The sequence below is a fragment of the Macaca thibetana genome, chromosome 4 (genome assembly GCF_024542745.1).
Source record: "Macaca thibetana thibetana isolate TM-01 chromosome 4, ASM2454274v1, whole genome shotgun sequence".
In the NCBI taxonomy this organism is placed as follows: Eukaryota; Metazoa; Chordata; class Mammalia; order Primates; family Cercopithecidae; genus Macaca; species Macaca thibetana.
The window spans coordinates 39475114-39487584 of NC_065581.1; the positions used below are offsets into that span (position 1 = coordinate 39475114).

Consider the following 12471-nt stretch of genomic DNA (forward strand, 5'->3'; position numbering starts at 1 on the left):
CACACATCATACTGCTTACAGCAGTAACCTCCAGAGAGAGAAGTGGGAATGTAGGAAGATAGGGAATGATTGGGAAGTTTTATGATTAAACTTAACGTATTTCTCAAGTGTTTCCTTCTTTTAGAACAAGAATGGATTTCTCTTTTACATAAAAGACATTTTGAAAAATTTAAACAGTGGAAATTATTAAAAGAGATTTATCAAAAGGATGCATTTTTTTAAATGTATTTTCTTAAAAATATAGATGACCTCCTACTTGTGCCAAGAAACAGTGCAATGAGACATGAGCAAACACTGATGCGGACAGAATTTTAGTTAACAAGAGACTTTTTAGAATTAGCTAAATATGTGTCCAAATGCAAATCCTGGAGGGCAGTGACTAGGTCTTTCTTCCTGGTGTCCCACAAGGATGTAATAAACAAGTATGACATTAGACACAAATGTGAGACTCCATGTGAGTCTCAGGAATTGATTTTAAAATATACGTCCTCATCTTAAAAATATCTCTCAACTATTTATAATCAAATATTTTCATTAGGAAGTTCTCCATTCCCTTTGTGTTCAGTGGGTATTTGGTTTCCTCATTTCTACTTTACTAACCAAGGTTATACTCCCTTATCACACTTTGTATGTTTCTCATTTTTTTCCAAATATATTTAAACTTACAAAACCACTTAATTATCATACTGCACCTTTCTTAGTGTTTGCTCTCAAAGTCTCTAGTGATTTAGGTTTGTTTTTTTTTTCAACTGTCAAGTCTATAAATACTTTGAATGGAATATAAACAAACCTTAACAACGTTATTATCCTGAGAATCAACACCATAAAATCTCTACATATCACTATTCAATTTTTCCATCACAAAAATATAAAACTCATGGTCAGGCATTTCTAGACAGTGCATAGGTGTGCATTTTCAGAACACGGGAGGCCAGGACTCTGTTCTTCCTACACTTCTACGTTACTCAGTTTGTTAGTTTGGTTATACTGGGTAGGACCTATGAAAAGCAAGTGTTTAAGAATGGAAGCTCATGAAATAAATGATTCACATAGCTGCGTTTCACGAATGTCTGCTCTTCAACTAATATTCAAGCCAACAATTGGTAAAGGCCTATTCTGAGCCAAGCCCAGCCTAGCCACGGTGGAATAAAGAGCAGGTAATACCCAGATACCAACTAACAAAGTTTATTATCCTTCTCTTGTGCTGTAACTTAGAGATCATAGGCAAAAGATAACTGTGATTCCTTCTCCAAACACTCCCTTGGCAATCAAAAATGATGACATTCCAAAAACAAATTATATATAAGCCTTTGAATTCGTAAGTCTTTTCCTTAGAAACAATGTTGCACTATCTAATGGCCAGCCTACAAATGTCTATTTATTCCCAAGATGACTTAAGGAATGGAGTACTATGGAAATTAACCATGATGAGTAACAATGTGGGAAAATGCAGTCTCAATTTAGAAAGAAAAAAAATAACTTACTAGCTTCCTGGCAATAAAAGGGCAAACTCTTTTCCATTCTCCACACTCTCCCCACCCCCAAGTCCCCTTCAAGTCTGACATGAAGGGGCCTGGGGGCACTCATTGTATCAGACCCAAGAATTACTACTCTTACCTTCTTCCCTTTCAATTGCCTTAGCTGCTGATTTTCAGCAAGGTTTGCTTTCTTGGGCTCATGAGTCAGTAGAATGCAGTGCCTACTTTCCATGAAATCTCCTATCCCTTTGGAGCTGCAATGGCCACAATGATGGCCACTTGCCACATGTGGCTACTGAGCACTTGAAATATAGTAGGTCCAAATTGACACAAGCTGTAAGTGTGAAATATAAATTGTATTTCAAAGACTTACAAAAAAAACATGTTTTTATTGAGTAGTTGTTGAAATGGTATTATTTTAGATATATTAGTCTTCATAAAATATATTAAATGAATTTCAACTGGTCTTTTCTACTTTTTTCATCAGAGTAGCTATTAGAAATTTTAAAATTACATACAAGGCTTGCATTTGTATCTCACATTATAGTGCTGTTTGACAGTGCTGCTTTAGAGATTGCCTTAGGAAAGCTAGTAAAGGGTATCCAAAGTCATACTATCAGAATTAAAATCTCAGGCCGGGCATGGTGACTCACACTTGTAATCCCAGAACTTTGGGAGGCCAAGGCAGGTGGATCACCTAAGGTCAGGAGTTTGAGACCAGCTTGGCCAACATGGTGAAAGCCCGTCTCTACTAAAAATAAAAAAATTAGCTGGGCATGGTGGTGGAACCCTGTAATCCCAGCTACTCGGGAGGCTGAGGCATAAGAATTGCAGGAGGTGGAGGCCACAGTGAGCCAAGATCATGCTACACTCCAACCTGGGCGACAGAGTGAGACTCTTATTTAAAAAAAAAAAAATATATATATATATATATATATATGTATGTATATATACTTGGCCTATATAGACACATGCATTACTCAATGACAGCATATATATATATGGCCCATATGGACACATGCATTACTCAATGACAGCATTCTGTGTATTTCCTGCACATTTTGTTTCAGTATAAAAATGTCAGAGGGAGCCTGGGAATACACAGTTAAGGGGTACTGACGTTCCTGTAGCAATGTAAGGAACCTCGATCTGGACTCTGAGAGATGTGGGCCTTGCCTTTCCTATCAGCAAATCAGCTGTCCTCTCTAGCTTTTGGTAATCTCATTTGTAAAAGAGAAGACAGGGCTAAAAGTTCTCTGAAGTCCCTTCCAGCTATGAATATTCTTTTCTCTCCTTCCAAACAGCTATGTCAAGTCTCACCACAACCCTTACCACCATAAAAACATCCAACTTAAGCAGACTTTGCTGGTGAGGAGCCCTCCTGCTTATTCACTTTGTTCCCCGGTTAGTGAGAGCCAGGGATATGGAGCTGCTGGCTCTTCTGAGTTGTCAAGTCTCTCCTCTCATACCTCCAGGCCTTTTACTATTGGAACTTCTTGTATTCTCCTTGTCTGGCTAATTCTGCCTCTTTCAAGGCTCAGAACAGGCTTCAAGCCCTTCAGCAGAAGCCTTCACTGATGCTGCCAATCGAGGTCACCTCTTCAGTCAGATTCTGTTCCCCCTATCGCTGCCCCCATCATACCTTGCTGTGATTTTGTTACTGACCTGTCTTGTTGGTTAGTAAGCTCCCAGAGGACAATAGCCAGAACATAGAGACTGTAGGCACTCAACAAATGCTGAATAACATCTTACTCATCTTTACATCCCCAGCACCTTACAGTGACTGGCAAATATATTTAAGACCTCAAAACTAACAAAAGAGGTCATACAGATATTAACAGATCTCTTTTCCAAATTCCAGACCCCTATGTTACCACTGCCTACTTTACATTTGCACCTACTTTTCTCAAAGGTACCTTAAAACTCAATTCACACTCTTTATGCCCCTCCCTGATGAAAGCCTGTCCTTATGCAATGTTCCCTAGCTCAGTGAATCCAGCTGTGGAAGCCAGAAAGACACCGCCTTGGATCTCACCTTCCAACCTAATCCATCAGCAAGTCTTTTGTTTTTACCTCCTAAGATAGCTTTCAAATCAATTTACTTCTTTGCAACTTCCACGCTACCATTCTAGTTCACTCCACCTTCGCCTCTCACTCGGACCCTCACATAGCTCCTAAGTGATCTCCCGCTTTCCACTCAGACCTTCCTCCAAACTGTCCTACATGCAGCAACCAGAAAGAACTTCTCAAATTACAAAACTAAGTATAAACCATTTCCCTCATCCTCTTCTTCCAGTACTCCTGTCGCTATTTAAAACCCTTCAGTGGTATCCCAAGGCTCTCACCGTAAAAGAACCACAGAAAAAAACATTTAACTGGGCCTTCAAGGCCTATGGAATCTGGGCCCTGCCTAACTAATCATTCCCCCTGATGTTCCCTAGCACTGACATGTTCCCTTATGCCACAGGGCTTTGGCATAAGTTGATCCCTTGTTGGGACCACGCTTCCTCTTTTCACCTTCCATCATCCAAGTGCAACTCAGGTGCCATTTCCTCAGGAAGCCTTCCTTGATCCCACTCTAGCCAGCGCTCTTGTCATCTGTACTTAGAAGGATATTCTTTTCCTTCAAACTGTATCTCTTTGTATTTATACATTTCCACCCTTACATGCCATTTCTCCAAATAAATCTTTTGAAAATATAAACCAGATCAGTCACTCCATTGCTTAAAACCCTTCAATGCCTTCCTATCTCATGCTGAATAAAAATCATACTCCACCAAGATCTACAGCTCTGCAACCCAACCACCTCCCCGAACTCATCTCCAGCTCCTCTCCTGGCACATTCTGCTCCAGCCACACTGGCCTTACTGTTCCTTAAACACAGTCAAAGCTTATTACTGACTTAGGATCCTTATCATTACCTTCCCTCTACCAGAATGTTTTGTTCCCAAAGCTTCACACTACTGGCCACTCACCATTCAGGTCTTGGTTCCCTAACCACCCTACATACCCTACTACTCCCTTCACTCCTTTACCGTTTCTAACCTTCTATTCTGTTTGATTTTCTTCACTGCTCTTAGCCCTAGAAGATAACCTCCAGGAGAGCAAGGACTCTGCCTTATTCACCTCAGTGCCTAGAAAAGTACCTGGTATAGAGAGTAGGTACTCAATACCTGTGTGAATGCTTAATTATTGCGGTCCTTTTTCAAATAACTGAACTTCACTGACAGTGAAGAGTTACAGATATGAGGATAGGATAATATTGGCTGTGGCAGGCAGAAATGTAACATGGCTCCCAAGATCCCTGCTCCCTGGTTCATACACCTATATAATCCTCTCCCCTTGAGAGTGGACAGGACCTGGAAATATGATAGGATAGTTACTCCAGTAACTTTATATAAGAGTCTTATAGCTGACTGGAGGGAGATTTTCCAACTAGCCCTGAAGAAGCAAGCTGCCATGTTGTAAGAGACCCATCGGCTAGGACTTGGGGGCGGCCTCTAGGAGCTGAAAGCAACCTCCAGTTGACAGCCAGCAAGAATAGGAGGATTTCAGTTGTATAATCACAAGAACCAAATTCTGCTACCAATCACTGAGCTAAATAGAGGACCCTGAGCCTCAGATGAGATTACAGACCTCCTGACATTTTGATTTCAGCCTAGTAAGACCCTGAGCAGAGAAGCCAGTTGTGCCATGTTTGAACTTTTACTTATACAATGGCCATCCATGTTATTAGACCCAACACCTACTTTTTATAACAAATATTTTATTACACCGTCCTACTATTCTGAAATAAGATTCAGAGATATATAACCTACTAAACACTTTTTTAAAAATGCACTAGCAAGCCAGGCACATGTCTAATAGTCCCAGCTACTAGGAAAGTTGAGGTGGGAGTGAGAGGTGAGGCCAGCTGGACTTCCTGGGTCGAATGGGGACTTGGGGAATTTTTCTGTCTTACAAGAAGACTGTAAATCGCACCAATCAGCCCTCTGTAAAACGCACCAATCAGCGCTCTGTAAAATGGACCTATCAGCAGGATTCTAAAAATAGCCAATGCACGGAGGATTGAAAAAACGGCACTCTGATAGGACAGAAATGAAAAAAGGGAGGGGACAATAGGGAATAAAAGCTGGCCACCTCAGCCAGCAGCGGCAACCCGCTTGGATCCCCTTCCACGCTGTGGAAGCTCTGTCCTTTCGCTCTTCACAATAAACCTTGCTACCACTCATTCTTTGGGTCTGTGCCATCTTTAAGAGCTGTAACACCCACTGCGAAGGTCCGCAGCTTCATTCTTGAAGTCAGCAAGACCATGAACCCACCAGCAGGAACTAACTCCGAACACATCTTCGGGGCTCGTCTGGGATACCGCTATGCGGTGAGTACCATCAGACCCGTTTCGCTTGCTATTCTGTCCTATTTTTCCTTAGAATTCAGGGGCTAAACACCGGGCACCTGTCAGTCCATTAAAAGTGACTGGTGCAGCCACCGGACTAAAGACATGGGCGTCAGGCTTTCTGGGAAAGGGCTAACAACCCTCAACTCTTTGGAGTTGGGAGCATTGCTTTGCCTGGAACCAGCTTCTGCTTTTCCTGCACTTCTGGGCTGAGCTGAGGGTTGATAGAGAAGAAAGCCATTCAGCTCCAGGGTCCCAACAAAAAGTTGGTTGACCCTGCAGTCAGGAGCAGAACTCTCAAAGTTACATCACCCAAGCGAGGCTCGCCCATTTATCCTATCTATCCTGACCCTTACCTCCTGGGTCCTAACGCCTGTCAGACAAACTTCCTCCTGCCTCTCTTCTCCAAGGCTAGTACTGCTTCTAAAAACCACTCCCTGTCCCTGATGCTCTTCTAGTTTCTCCTATAAGGATGATTTCTAATATAAATTTCGGGACTCTGTTCCCTTCTTTAGGCACCCGGGCTCACCAATCAGAAAGACATAATTTTTGCCCAAAGCCCCATCATAGGGGGGACTATCTGGAATTTTAGGATGCCTCCTCAGACTAGCAGGCCTAACAAAGGCCATTTCCAAAGCTAGGATATGGGGAGCCTCAGAAATTATAGACTCCAAAGTTGGGGGGATATTCGTCCTATTCATGAGAAGTGAGGACAAAAGGCGTCACTCTTCCAACACTGGAGAGCCCTTCCCTCCCTCAGTGTATGGCCCTCCACTCCATTTTGAGGCATATCGTCTTTATAGGACAAGGGTAAGTTCCCAATACCAACAGGAGAAAAGGTCTCTAACAGGTTTTCAAGAATGCGTTGGTAAGGGCCACTAAATCTGACCTTTCTCGGTCCTCTTTGGGTGCAGGTTTTCGAGAATGTGTTGGTAAGGGCCACTAAATCCGACCTTCTTCGCTCCTCTTTGTGGTCTAGGAGGAAAACAAGTGTTTCTGCTGCTGCCTCGGTAAGTTCAACTATTCCAAACAGCAGGGTCCAGGGACCATTGCAGGTTCTTGGACGGGGAAAAAACAGACCAAAACCATGAACGGTTTTTCCTTTCAGATGGGAAACACTCAGGTATCAACAAGCTCACCTTGAAATGCGTCCTAAGCCACTAGGACCAATTTGACCCGCAAACCCTGAAAAAGAAGCTGCTTATTTTTTTCTGCACTCTGGCCTGGACCCAATATTCTCTCTCTGATGGGGAAAAATGGCCACCTGAGGGAAGCATAAATTACAATACTATTCTGCAGCTTGACCTTTTCTGTAAGAGAGAAGGCAAATGCAGTGAAATACCTTAGGTCCAAGCTTTCTTTTCATCGAATGATAATCCACAACTATACAAAGCTTGCAATTTACATTCCACAGGAGGACCTCTCAGCTTACCTCCATATCCAAGCCTCCCTACAGCTCCCTTTCCTATTAATGATGAGCCTCCTCTAATCTCCCCCACCCAGAAAGAAACAAGCAAAGAAATCTCCAAGGGACCACAAAACCCCCCGAGCTATTGGTCATGTCCCCTTCAAGCTGTAGGGGTAGGGGAATTCGGCTCAACCTGGGTACATGTCCCCTTTTCTCTCTCTGATTTAAAGTAGATCACGGTAGACCTGGGGAAGTTTTCACATGATCCTGATAAACATATAGATGTCCTACAGGATCTAGGGCAAATCTTCAGCCTCCCTTGGAGAGATGTCATGCTACTGTTAGATCAAACCTTGGCCTTTAATGAAAAGAATGCGGCTTTAGCTGCAGCCCAAGAGTTTGCAGATACCTGGCATCTTAGTCAAGTAAATGACAGAATGACAGCCAAAGAAAGGGACAAATTCCCTACCGGTCGGCAAGTCGTCCCCAGTATGGATCCCCATTGGGACCTAGACTCAGATCATGGGGGCTAGAGTCGCAAACATCTGTTGACCTGTGTTCTAGAAGGACTAAGGAGAATTAGGAAAAAGCCCATGAATTATTCAATGATGTCCGCCACAACTCAGGGAAAGGAAGAAAATTCTACTGCCTTCCTTGAGTGGCTATGGGAGGCCTTAAGAAAATATACTCCCGTCACCCAACTCCTCAAGGATCAATTGATCCTAAAAGATAAGTTTATTACCCAGTCAGCTGCAGATATCAGGAGAAAGCTCCAAAAGCTAGCCCTGGGCCCTGAGCAAAATCTGGAGATATTATTAAACCTGGTAACCTCGGTGTTCTATAATAGGGACCAACAGGAACAGGCTGAAAAGGAAAGGCCAGATAAGAGAAAGGCCACAGCCTTAGTCATGGCCCTCAGACAAACAAGCCTTGGTGGTTCAGAGAGGACAGAAAATGGGGCAGGCCAATCACCCAGTAGGGCTTGTTATCAGTGTGGTTTGCAAGGACACTTGAAAAAAGATTGTCCAATGAGAAGCCACCCCCTTGCCCATGTCCACTATGCCAAGGCAATCACTGGAAGGCACACTGCCCCAGAGGACAAAGGTTCTCTGGGCCAGAAGCCCCCAACCAGATGACCCATCAACAGGACTAAGGGTGCCCAGGGCAAGCGCCAGTTCATGTCATCACCCTCACTGAGCCCCAGGTAAGTTTAACCATTGAGGGCCAGGAAATTGACTGCCTCCTGGACACTCGCACGGCTTTCTTTGTATTAATCTCCTGCCCCAGATGGTTGTCCCCAGGGTCCATTACCATCCGAGGAATCCTAGGGCAGCCTTGTAACCAGGTATTTCTCCCACCTCCTCAATTGTAATTGGGAGACTTTGCTCTTTTCACATGCCTTTCTTGTTATGCCTGAAAGTCCCACACCCTTATCAGGGACGGACATATTAGCCAAAGCTGGAGCTAGTATCTATATGAATATTGGGAACAAGTTACCCATTTGTTGCCCCCTACTTGAGGAGGGAATCAACCCTGAAATCAGGGCACTGGAAGGACAATTTGGAAGGGCAAAAAATGCCCGACCAGTCCATATCAGGCTAAAAGACCCCACCACTTTTCCTTATCAAAGGCAACATCCCTTAAGGCCTGAAGCTCATAAAGGATTACAGGATATTGTCAGATATTTAAAAGTTCAAGCATTAGTAAGAAAATGCAGCAGTCCCTGCAACACCCCAATTCTAGGAGTACAAAATCCGAACAGTCAGTGGTGACTAGTGCAAGATCTTAGATTCATCAATGAGGCAGTAATTCCTCTATATCCAGTCGTACCCAAAATACCCTGCTCTCTCCAATACCAGAGGAAGCAGAATGGTTCACTGTTCTGGACCTCAAGGATGCCTTCTTCTGCAATCCCCTGCACTCTATCTCCCAGTTTCTCTTTGCTTTTGAGGACCCCACAGATCACACGTCCCAACTTAAGTGGATAGTCTTGCCTCAAGGGTTTAGGGATAGCCCTCATCTGTTTGGTCAGACACTACCCAAGATCTAGGCCACTTCTCAAGGCCAGGCACTCTGGTCCTTCAGTATGTGGATGATTTACTTTTGGCTACAAGTTTGGAAGCCTCATGCCAGCAGGCTACTCTAGATCTATTGAACTTTCTAGCTAATCAAAGGTACAAAGCAACTAAATCGAAGACCCAGCTCTGCCTACAACAAGTCATATATCTAGGCCTAATCTTAGCCAGAGGAACCAGGACCCTCAGCAAAGAACGAATACAGTCTATACTGGCTTGTATAGACATTAAGACATTAAGAGACATTTGATGTCCTCGCCCTAAGACATTAAAACAGTTGCGGGGGTTCCTTGGGATCACCGACTTTTGCCAACTATGGATCCCTGGATAGATGGCCAGGCCACTCTATACTCTAATCAAGGAGACCCAGAGGGCAAATACTCATCTAGTAGAATGGGAACCAGAGGCAGAAACAGCCTTCAAAACCTTAAAGCAGGCCCTAGTACAAGCTCCAGCCTTAAGCCTTCCCACAGAACAAAACTGCTCTTTATACACCACAGAGAGAGCAGGAATAGCTTTTGGAATCCTTACTCGGATTCGTGGGACAATGCCACAACCAGTGGCAAGTAAGGAAGGAAGGAAGGAAGGTAACTGATGTCGTAGCAAAAGGCTGGCCTCACTGTTTCTGAGTAGTTGCGGCAGTGGCCATCTTAGTATCAGAGGCTACCAAAATAGTACAAGGAAAGGATCTCACTGTCTGGACTACTCATGATGTAAATGACATGCTAGGTGCCAAAGGAAATTTATGGCTATCAGACAACCGCCTGCTTAGATACCAGGGGCTACTGCTTGAGGGACCAGTGTTTCAAATACACACATGTGCGGCCCTCAACCCTGCTACTTTTCTCCTGGAGGATGGGGAACCAATTGAGCACGACTGCCAATAAATTGCAGCCCAGACTTATGCCACCTGAGAGGATCTCTTAGAAGTCCCCTTAGCTAATCCTGACCTTAACCTACATACCGATGGAAGTTCATTTATGGAGAATGGGATATGAAAGGCAGGTTACACCATAGTTAGTGATGTAACAGTACCTGAAAGTAAGCCCCTTCCCCCAGGGACCAGCGCCCAGTTAGCAGAATTAGTGGCGCTTACCCAAGCCTTAGAACTGGGAAAGGAAAAAAGAATAAATGTGTATACAGATAGCAAGTAGGCTTATCTAATCCCACATGCCCATGCTGAAATATGGAAAGAAAGGGAGTTCCTAACCTCTGGGGGAATGCCCATTAAATACCACAAGGGAATCATGGAGTTACTGCATGCAGTGCAAAAACCCAAGGAGGTGGCAGTCTTACCCTGCAGAAGCCATCAAAAAGGTGAAGGAGAAAAGGCAGAAGGAAACCGTCAGGCAGACGCTGAGGCCAAAATTGCTGCCAGGCGGAACTTCCCATTAGAAATATCTGTGGAAGGACCCTTGGTATGGAACAAACCTGTTCAAGAGATTAAGCCCCAGTACTCCCTGACCAAAACAGAATGGGGACTTTCACGGGGGCATAGTTTTCTCCCCTTTGGGTGGTTAATGACAGAAGAGGGAAAGGTACTCATACCCGAAGCCAGCCAGTGGAAACTACTTAAGTCCCTCCAACCAAACTTTTCATATGGGTATTAAGAACACTCATCAAATGGCCAAATCCCTGTTTACAAGGCCAAATCTCCTCCAGACCATCCGACAAGTAGTCAAAGCCTGTGAAGTGTGCCAAAGGGATAATAATCCCTTGGTCCATCGTAAGGCCCCTCTGGGGTAACAAAGAATAGGGCACTATCGCGGAGAGGACTGGCAGTTAGACTTCTCCTATATGCCTAAGTCAAGGGAATTTCAATACTATGTTAGTCTGTGTTGAGACCTTTACAAATTGGATAGAAGGCTTCCCCCTGCAAGACAGAGAAGGCTCAGGAAGTGGTTAAAGTACTAATTCGTGAAATAATTCCTAGATTTGGGTTTCCCCAAAGCTTACAAAGTGACAATGGTCCGGATTTTAAAGCCACAGTAACTCAGGGAATTTCCAGGGCACTAGGGATACAATATCACCTTCACTGCACCTGGAGGCCATAATTCTCAGGCCACATCTCTGATAGAACCAAAAATACTCTAACAGGATGCACAATCCAGCTTTTACGTTCTTACATTTCCAATCTTACCTATTACACAAGCAATCAAAAGCCTATACACGGCCCTGTAACCACGAATACCGAATACTGTTCTAACTTTCCAAGCCCCTTTATGCATCCAACGCAACCTGTTATCAGGCCTGCCCCTGGGGCACCTACTATCCCATCAGTGTAATTACACCCTACAACTTCAAGCCCCAACTGATCACAGTAACTGCCAAGTCACCCAAACAGCTCCATTCATACAGCTTGTCTCCCTGCTTAACAGTCCGGGTTTTGTAATGGCAAACATACTCCCTGCATGATCATTCCTCCCTGGACCCCCTGCAGCAGTGCCCCCACCACTAATGAATGCCTTCTCTTCCCCTCTTTCAATTACTCTCTTGAATGGTTCCTAGTAGATACAAAACGGTTTTTTCTCCAACAGGAAAATAGAACACAGGGAGCCACTCAGTTTGCTCCCAACACCCCTTTCCAGCCACTCACCGGAGCTACCTTGGCAAGTACTCTAGGAGTATGGGAAAATGAAAACAACAAACTCACACACCTTTTTAACATACACAACCAGTTCTGACTACCCAGCCAAGGCACATTCTTCTTATACAGAACTTCAACCTATATCTGCCCCCCCACCAACTGGACAGGCACCTGCATCTTAGTCTTCCTAAGCCCCAACATTGACATTGCCCCAGGAAATCAGACTGTATCAGTGCCCCTCAAAGCTCAAGTCCATTAGCACAGGGCCATACAACTCATACCCCTACTTAAAGGGTTAGGAATGGCCATTGCTACAGGAACGGGAATAGCTAGTTTATCTGATCTGCACACACTCTCAAAGGACTTTACAGACAGTTTGCAAGAAATTACAAAATCTATCCTTACTCTACAATCCCAAATAGACTCTTTGGCAGGAGTGACTCTCCAAAACCACTGAGGCCTAGACCTCCTCACTGCTGAGAAAGGAGAACTCTGCACCTTCTTAGGGGAAGAGTGTTGTTTTTACA

The 12471-nt window shown here is 44.1% G+C and overlaps 1 protein-coding gene across 1 annotated transcript in view; it reads right to left on the reverse strand.

Annotated features, from left to right (window-relative positions):
* BTBD9 (BTB domain containing 9) overlaps positions 1 to 12471 on the reverse strand; it is an 820757-nt gene that overhangs the window by 451997 nt on the left and 356289 nt on the right. The window lies entirely within an intron of this gene.